Raw genomic sequence first — 7,557 nt, 5'->3', positions numbered from 1 at the left:
CACGAACAGGTGTGCCAATGGAGACCCAAGACAGAATGGAGTTAAGCCCTAGATCTTACTATAGCATCCCTGGCCACTTATAGCTCAGGAAAACAGGGTGGGACAAAACTTCAGTATGCTAGCCCATTCCCTAGGCTCCCAGGGGTTGCTGAGACCTCATGCGATGTCAGTGGGGGCAGGGCTATGAAGAGGTAGGACTTTGAATGTTCACTGATATTTTCTCCAGCATCCTTTGCCAAAAGTTGTGACTATCAATGCCTATCTATTCTCTGGGATATTTGTCTTGGGAAGGAAATATCGAATGGGGCTGATATTTGTATGTATATATACAGGTGGGCATGTATATTTATATATGTAGGTAGACTAAGAGGTAATAAAACATATTTTAAAATACCTGTTCTGTATATGACAAAATATTGATGGTATACTTGGTAAGACCAGAGAAGAACTACAAAAAAGAAGAACTAAAGCAATGAAATATTTGAATAGAACTTCAAGATAGCGATGAAGGAGGTGCTTCAGAAGATAGACAAAAAATATTTTTTGAGGACTTTCCAGATGTCATCACTGGTTCACATATATAATTTCTTCTGATTCTGTGAGAACACTGTGAGGTGTGGAGTATCAGGTCCCATCTTACAGATGACCAAGTACATTGGGAGGGTAAAGAGATTGTCCAGAGTAAATGGCAGGAGGAGAACTGAACCTAGGTTTGTAGACTCAAAATCTCTTGTTCTTGTGTTATTGCACTAATAAGCAGTGACATTTTTTATCTTATCTCTCATTTTTTATTTTTTAATATAAGACATTTTATATATCTTAGATCTCATCATTCTATAAAAAAAATCTGAGTGTTATTCTGATAGGAAGTCACTTTTCCTGAGAATGGCATTTATAGATGCATAGCCTGTTTCTCTGTGATGTCCAATAAAGCTTACGGACATAAAATTTTTCTTGAATATTACTGGGAATAAAGTTAAGGTGATATTTAAAGTGTTATTCTGAGCACCCTGTGTCCACTTTGGCTTTGTATCCCACTGATGCCACCCACCACTTCCATAGGGGGTTCAGAAGATAGCGGACTCCCTGGTGTAGAGGTGGGGGAGCACTTCTGGAAGGTGGTGGAGGAAAACTTTAAAAAAGCTCTGGTGGTGCTCGCTTCAACAGCACATTTACTAAAATTGGAATGATGCAGAGAAGATTAACATGGCCCCTGCATAAGGATAACACATAAATTTGTGAAGCATTCCATATTAAAGAAGCAAGCAAGCAAGCGTGGGTGGCTGTGCTGGGCATGGAGATGCAAGGGAGGATTTGTTGCCCTTGGTTCTGGGAGTGATGTCAGCAGACAGCCTCCAGCACTCAGCCCCTTTGGGAGTTGCCTCACCCGTGGGCACGCATTCCAGGGGTTTGCCCACTTCCAATAACCGATTGAGGCAGAGGGTAAAAGTGCAGCTTTTTTGGGTCCATTGGAGGCCAACTCTGAGGGGTTATTTGCTCCAGCATGTCCCATGGAGTCAGCTGAGGCTATTGGACCAGCATCGCAGCCAGACTTCTCCCTGTGCCCACTGCCGCTTCCTTTCTCTCCCTTCCAGAGGTGTGGATCCCAGAGGCATTCCCTATTTAACATCCTGAACTCTAAACTCTTTCTCAGAGTCTACTTCTTGGAGAACTTGAACTGCAACAGTTCAGTTTATCTATGCTTGCTTTTGGAGCAGGGGTGGGTAATTTTCTGTAAAGGGCCAGACAGTAAATATTTCAGCCCTTGCAGTCCAACCCTGTCTTTGTAGTGTGAAAGCAGCCATAGATAATATGTGGATAAATGAGCATGGCTGTGTTCCAATAAAACTTTATTTACAAAAAGAAGTGCTTGGCTGGATTTGGCCATGTGGATATAGTTTGCCAGAGAATTACTGATTACTGAGAATAACTGATTCATTTCAGATGATTGGAGAATTCTGGCAAATTCCTGATTAATTTCTTCATGCCCAATATTGCATAAGTTACAAAGCAGCTCATTATTGTGCATAGTGAGTGCTGAATGCTGGATAAAGCAGTAAGATACACTCTTAACAGAGCTAACAGCCCACAAATACAGTTTCAACATAGGACAGATTTATGATCTAATGCTAGAAGGTACTTTTAGAGGTTGTCTTCTGCTCTAGGCAGAGCTGTTCCCCTTTAGCCTGGTTCATTAGCAACTTGGCATCCCTTCTCAGGATCCATGGAGATGGAGAAAGAAGACTCCCAAAGGGAAGAATGAGGGAAGGAAATGGCCCAGGCCTCTGCCAGCACTTTTGCCTATTACTTTGCTTCCTTCACACAAGCTGAGGGTATTTGTGTCCCTACTTTGCATAGGAAGAGATTGCCTCAGAGAGGGTAAGGAGTCTGCCCTGTGGAGCTTGTAAATAGTGGAACTGATTTTAAACCCAGGTGTGTGGGACTCGAGAGACCATGCCCTTTCCACCCCCACAGGCTGACCTGTCCGCTTGGCTTTGGATTGGAGAGAGTTCCTCTTTAAACCTGATCACTTCTGCCTGAGAGGTCTTGGCACAAATGTCTGGATCCTGGACCAGCTTTCATGGCTCCATTCCTGGGGTTCATTGGAGGCTGAGTTTCCACATTCTTGCCATTAGCCAGCTCTGGGCCGTGGCATCTGATGAGCTGAGGCTTTTGGATGCCTGGGCCCGGCTGGGTGGTGCTGGCTTCGAAGTTCACTTTCAGTCCTTGCAGGTATGAGCATGGTGGGGGCCCTGCACCAAGCCCTATCACCTTCCTTCTGTCAGGCAGCTGTCATCACCCCACAGGGCTTTTCTTCACAGCCTGTTGTCAGGACGCTGGCCAACTCCTTGGGAAGGTGAGAGAGGAAATTAGAAGGCTGGGGGCTGTGGGGGAATCCTACCATCGTTATGCTCTTACCTTAGGGCTGATGGAAATAACACTGCTCTGGCACTCGGAGCTGCAGCCCAGGCTCTGCTGCACATCAGCAGCGTGGTCTAGGGTGAGTCCACTAATGTCTTTGAACTGTCCTTCTCACCCATGTAAGAAAGATAAATGTTCTAGCTTGCCTACCTACTGCATGGCGATGCTGTAAGGATCAACGTGAGTGAAAGGACATGTGAGAGAAAACACCTGGAGAAGGCGGCAGGGCATAGTCCGGTGGTTCTTACATGTCAGTGGATGTTAGAACCACCTGGAGGGCTTGTTACAACAAGAGTCCTGGGGCCACTATCTGAGATCCTAACTCAGGAGACGTGGGGTGGGACTTTGCATTGCTAACAAGTTCCTTCCTCATCCTCCAATACCCTTTTCAAGTTTCTTTTCCGTGAAGCCTTGTTTAGGTAACACAGCTCTGGCTGCTCTGGCTGCTCTCGCCTCTGAACTTTGAAACTGGGCTGTCCCATGGTTTGTACTCCTGTGTGATGGCACCCATGATGAGCGCAGCGGTGGCTGCCTGGAGTGCTCTCTTGGGAAGGATGCTGGAGCCGCATTCCAGCTCAGGGCAGAGTGCCGGCCCTTGTTCACCTATGTGTGAACAGGGAGGAGGAGGCATGCATAATAGATATTTGTCATCCCTGACTTAAAGACTCTGCTGTGTTTTCTGTGTCCTGGGCTTCTCTTTACAATTAAATTATACGCTTCTTGATGACAGATGCAATGTCTTTTACTGCTGTCTCTTCTGTAGTACTTGGCTTAGAACAAAACACCCTGAGCTCTGAGCTCCCTGACCACAGGTCTGTCTGTGTCCTGTTCATTTTAATTTCTGAAGACTAGCATAGGGCTGCCAGGCCATGGCAGTGGCTGTAATATGCTTTGCTCAGTCAAATAAGACTTTCAAATACTGGAAGAATATTCCTCAAGTTTTTGTGCTGGTCACAAGTTTAACAACAACAGACATGAAGCACTTTCAACCTAAGCTACATTATTGACACACTCAGCACTATTTCCTTAACCCCTGGCAATCAACGAACTGATAAGTCAGGCCTTGATTTGCAGAACTGGTCAATTGTTGTGGTGAAAGGACTTCCACCCTGTTGATTTCAAACTTCTAAAGTGATACCACTGAATACAGAGCTGGGAAGAGGTGCAGAGCAGCCTACCTCTCTACAGCCCCGTGTGCACACAGTAGTTTGTTTGGAAACAAATCAAAGTACCAGCGACTGTAAACTTATTAGGAAGTGAGGGGTTTTGAGTATTTATTACCTTCTACAAATATTATTGATTTGGTCATAAGTTTGCATGATTTAACTATTAATAATGGCCATGTTTAACACCTGGTTTTTACAATTCCTGAAATTTTAACAAGTGGTTCTCATGAAGTTCTCATTAGCACACCACTGGATGAATTGGTAGAGATCTGCAGAAGTTAGGACTTTTTTGGTTGCAAGTCATAAAAGCTTAACCTAAATTGCCAAGAGGGATTTTTTTGCCTCACAAAATTTAAAGCATGTAGATGGGTAAGGTCAGTCTGGCTTCAGGCCAGGTGTCATTAGGACTTGTTCTCTCTTTCTTTTAGCTTTTCTGTCCTCTGTGTGGTGTAGAGATGCCTGTCTACAGCTGAAGCCTCATTGTCTGAGGTTTCTGTCAAGGAAGGACTTGGCTTCTTTGACTCTATGTTCTTTGTTTGGATCTGAACCAGGCACTAGAGTGGGGAAAGTGTGGGGCTTTCTGCTGCAGTCTGAGATGGTTCCCTTCAGCATCAGTTTATATGTTGAAACTTTAACCTTTAGTATGATGGTATTTGGAGATATTAACTTAAAGGTTTTTGTTGTTTTTTTTTTTTTTTTTAATTTGAGAGACAGAGATCACAAGTAGGCAGAGAGGCAGGCAGAGAGAGAGCCCCCACTGTTGAGCAGAGAGCCCCATGTAGGGCTCGATCCCAGGACCCTGGGATCATGACCTGAGCCGAAGGCAGAGGCTTTAAACCACCGAGCCACCCAAGCACCCCTTGGAGATATAAATTTAGATGTGGCCACAAGGATAGGGTCCTCATGATGAGATTAGTGCCTTAATAAGAAGAGACTACAAAGCTTCCTCATTCTGCCACGTAAGGATATAGTAGTGAGAAGGCAGCCATCTACGAGCCAAGAAGAGAAGCCTCATGGGGAACCAAATTGATTGGCATCTTGGTCCTGGGCTTCCCTACCTCCAGACTGTAAGAAATAAGTTCTCATTGCTTAATCCACTTAATCTGTGGTATTTTGTTATGGAACTCCAGACTGACTAAGACTCTTCTCCAGGCTCGCCCTGGCAGCTTTACCCAAGTATCTGGACTGAGAGTGGAGAGGGGTTCCTCAGAGGAAATTCCAGGTATCATTACTGGAAGCGAGATTGGAAGCAGACAGCAAAGCAAACATCCATTGTAAGCTCTCTCTCTTTCTCTGGACAGAAGGAACCGTTTCTTGGCTCAGAGGGTTCAGGTGTCAGGGTAGCCTTTCTGAAAAAATGACTGAATCACTCCTTTTGTGTATAAGTGGGAAACATGGGAGAGGAGAAATTGGAAATCTAATGGGGAGCCATGGTTTGCTTGCTTGCTTTTGATGGAGTTTAGGGTAGGCTATTGGAGAATGTGCCACTTTGGCATGTGGATTATTTCAAACTGGACAATCAAGGCGTGAAAGACTCAGGAAGAGCTTTTTACCTCTCCCTTAACTGCCTAAAAGAATTTAGTTGGGGGGTCTGTTTCCATAGAGGGTATCACCAGAGATAACAATGAGGAGTCTGGGCTAGGTGTGGTAGGCTAGGAGGAGTTTGGAGGGGCCTGTCTGTTAGGATTCCTCTCTCTGTTCCATTGTCTGTGCAGGGCAAAATGAACTTTTTTTTTTTTTTTTTTTAAACCAAACATTTGCTCTTCCTATCTTCCTGTGGATTGTCTTCCTTCCCTTTGAAGCCCGAGATCCCTTCTCCCTTTCCTTAGCTCAGGATGACATATAAACCTCAATTGCTTGACTGTCTTTTTGCCACAGAGCTGCAGGGTTCCTGTATGTAGAAAATAAAATGTATTTGTTTTTCTCCAGTTAATCTGTCTTATCTCAATTTAATTATTAGTCCAGCCAAAGAATCGAGAAGGGAAAAAAAGGGAAATTGTTCCTCTCCTACATTTCCCACCAGGGGAACCTGGCAAGACCTGGCAAGATGTTTGTGGCACAAAGCACTACTGAGAATTTTGTTCCATGAGTCCCAGGATTCAAACTTGAGCTACCTGGGTCAGAAGATTGTGCCTAGGAATGGAAGTTCTAAAAAGAAATATCTTCCCTACATGAGTATCTTGCTGATAGGAGGAGCATCTTGCTGGGGTTTGAACTCTGGACCGACTAGCCATCACAACACTCCTAAAGACCTATTACACTTGAGTCCTTAAATCTGATGTGTGAAGTTATACAGGTGCCTAGAAAAATGAGTGCAATGTGATGGTCACAGCCAATATCTCTACTAGGAAATTTTGGAAGAAAAAGACCTGGGGTCAGCAGTGGGCAAGTATAGATGCAAACTTTTATATGAACTTCTGAGGACGCAAAATGGAGAGAAACTTTGAACGGAACCAGATGTTGGTCTATCTGTTCCAGCCTAACAGCTTGGTTCTTCAGGGTCAGTCAGGGCCATGGGTATAGGAAAGAATGCCAGGCTTTCTGGCCAGCAGCAATTCCAAAATTCTCTCTATCCCTGGAGGTCAACAAGACATTGACCTGAGGTTAGCCCTGTATTTTGGGGTTTTTGAGCAGTACAGTGGGGCCAGGAGAAACCTATCATATGCATATAAGATATATAATACAGTGAGAATCTCCTATGTATACTGGGCACTGTGCCAGATGTTATTATACGCATACCATCTTGTTTGATTCCTTCATCAGTTGTCCTCATTTGCAGAAGAGGAAACAGGATCAGAGGCCACAGATACATAGCTGGTAAGTGGCATTGCTAGGCTCTAACCCACATCGTTCTGACTTTAATGATGGTGTTGGTTTCCTCCATGTGATGATAAGCTATAGGTGTAGCAGCCTTCGGTTGAGCACTAATCATAAATGCAATCATCACTTTAGCTATTCTTGAGGGCAAGGTTGTGTCTCACTCACAATCATACCCTCATTGGCTAGTGGTGAAAGTTAAGAAAATATAAGATTACATATACTTTTCTTTTTTAAAATTCTTCATTTTTTATTTTATTTTTTAAGATTTAAAAAAAAATATTTACTTGACAGAGAGAGCACAAGTAGGTAGAGTGGCAGGTAAAGGGAGCCTGATGTGGGGCTTGATCCCAGGATCCTGGGATCATGACCTGAGCTGAAGGGAAAAGCTTAACTGACTGAGCCACCCTGATGCCCCTACATACACTTTTCTTAATGACCCTTGGCATAGGCATTTAAAAAATTCTACTTTAGAGAAGAGGAAACTGAACCTCTGAGAATTTAGATACTTTTTCTAAGTTCTCAGAGACTTACTCGAACTCACATCTGTGTGAATTCAAAGCTCATGATCTTTACATTCCTTGGTATGTGCCCCCCCCCCCCATGGACCTGCCCTCTGCTACTCAGCTTCTCTCCCCACTGGGTAGATGTA

At 44.1% G+C, this 7,557-nt stretch overlaps 1 non-coding gene across 1 annotated transcript; it reads left to right on the top strand.

Moving 5' to 3' along the window:
• The first annotated feature begins 1,151 nt into the window (after nucleotides 1-1,151).
• On the top strand, nucleotides 1,152-1,258 carry LOC123392205. The gene has a single exon (XR_006606912.1). It is a non-coding gene; the product is annotated as a U6 spliceosomal RNA (small nuclear RNA).
• The last annotated feature ends 6,299 nt before the right edge of the window (nucleotides 1,259-7,557 follow it).

This window comes from Mustela putorius, unplaced genomic scaffold (genome assembly GCF_011764305.1).
Source record: "Mustela putorius furo isolate JIRA1106 unplaced genomic scaffold, ASM1176430v1.1 tig00000460_pilon_pilon_pilon, whole genome shotgun sequence".
NCBI classification, from domain to species: Eukaryota; Metazoa; Chordata; class Mammalia; order Carnivora; family Mustelidae; genus Mustela; species Mustela putorius.
The sequence above is the reverse complement of the archived record's forward strand: the minus strand, read 5'-3'. Positions and strand labels throughout refer to the sequence as shown.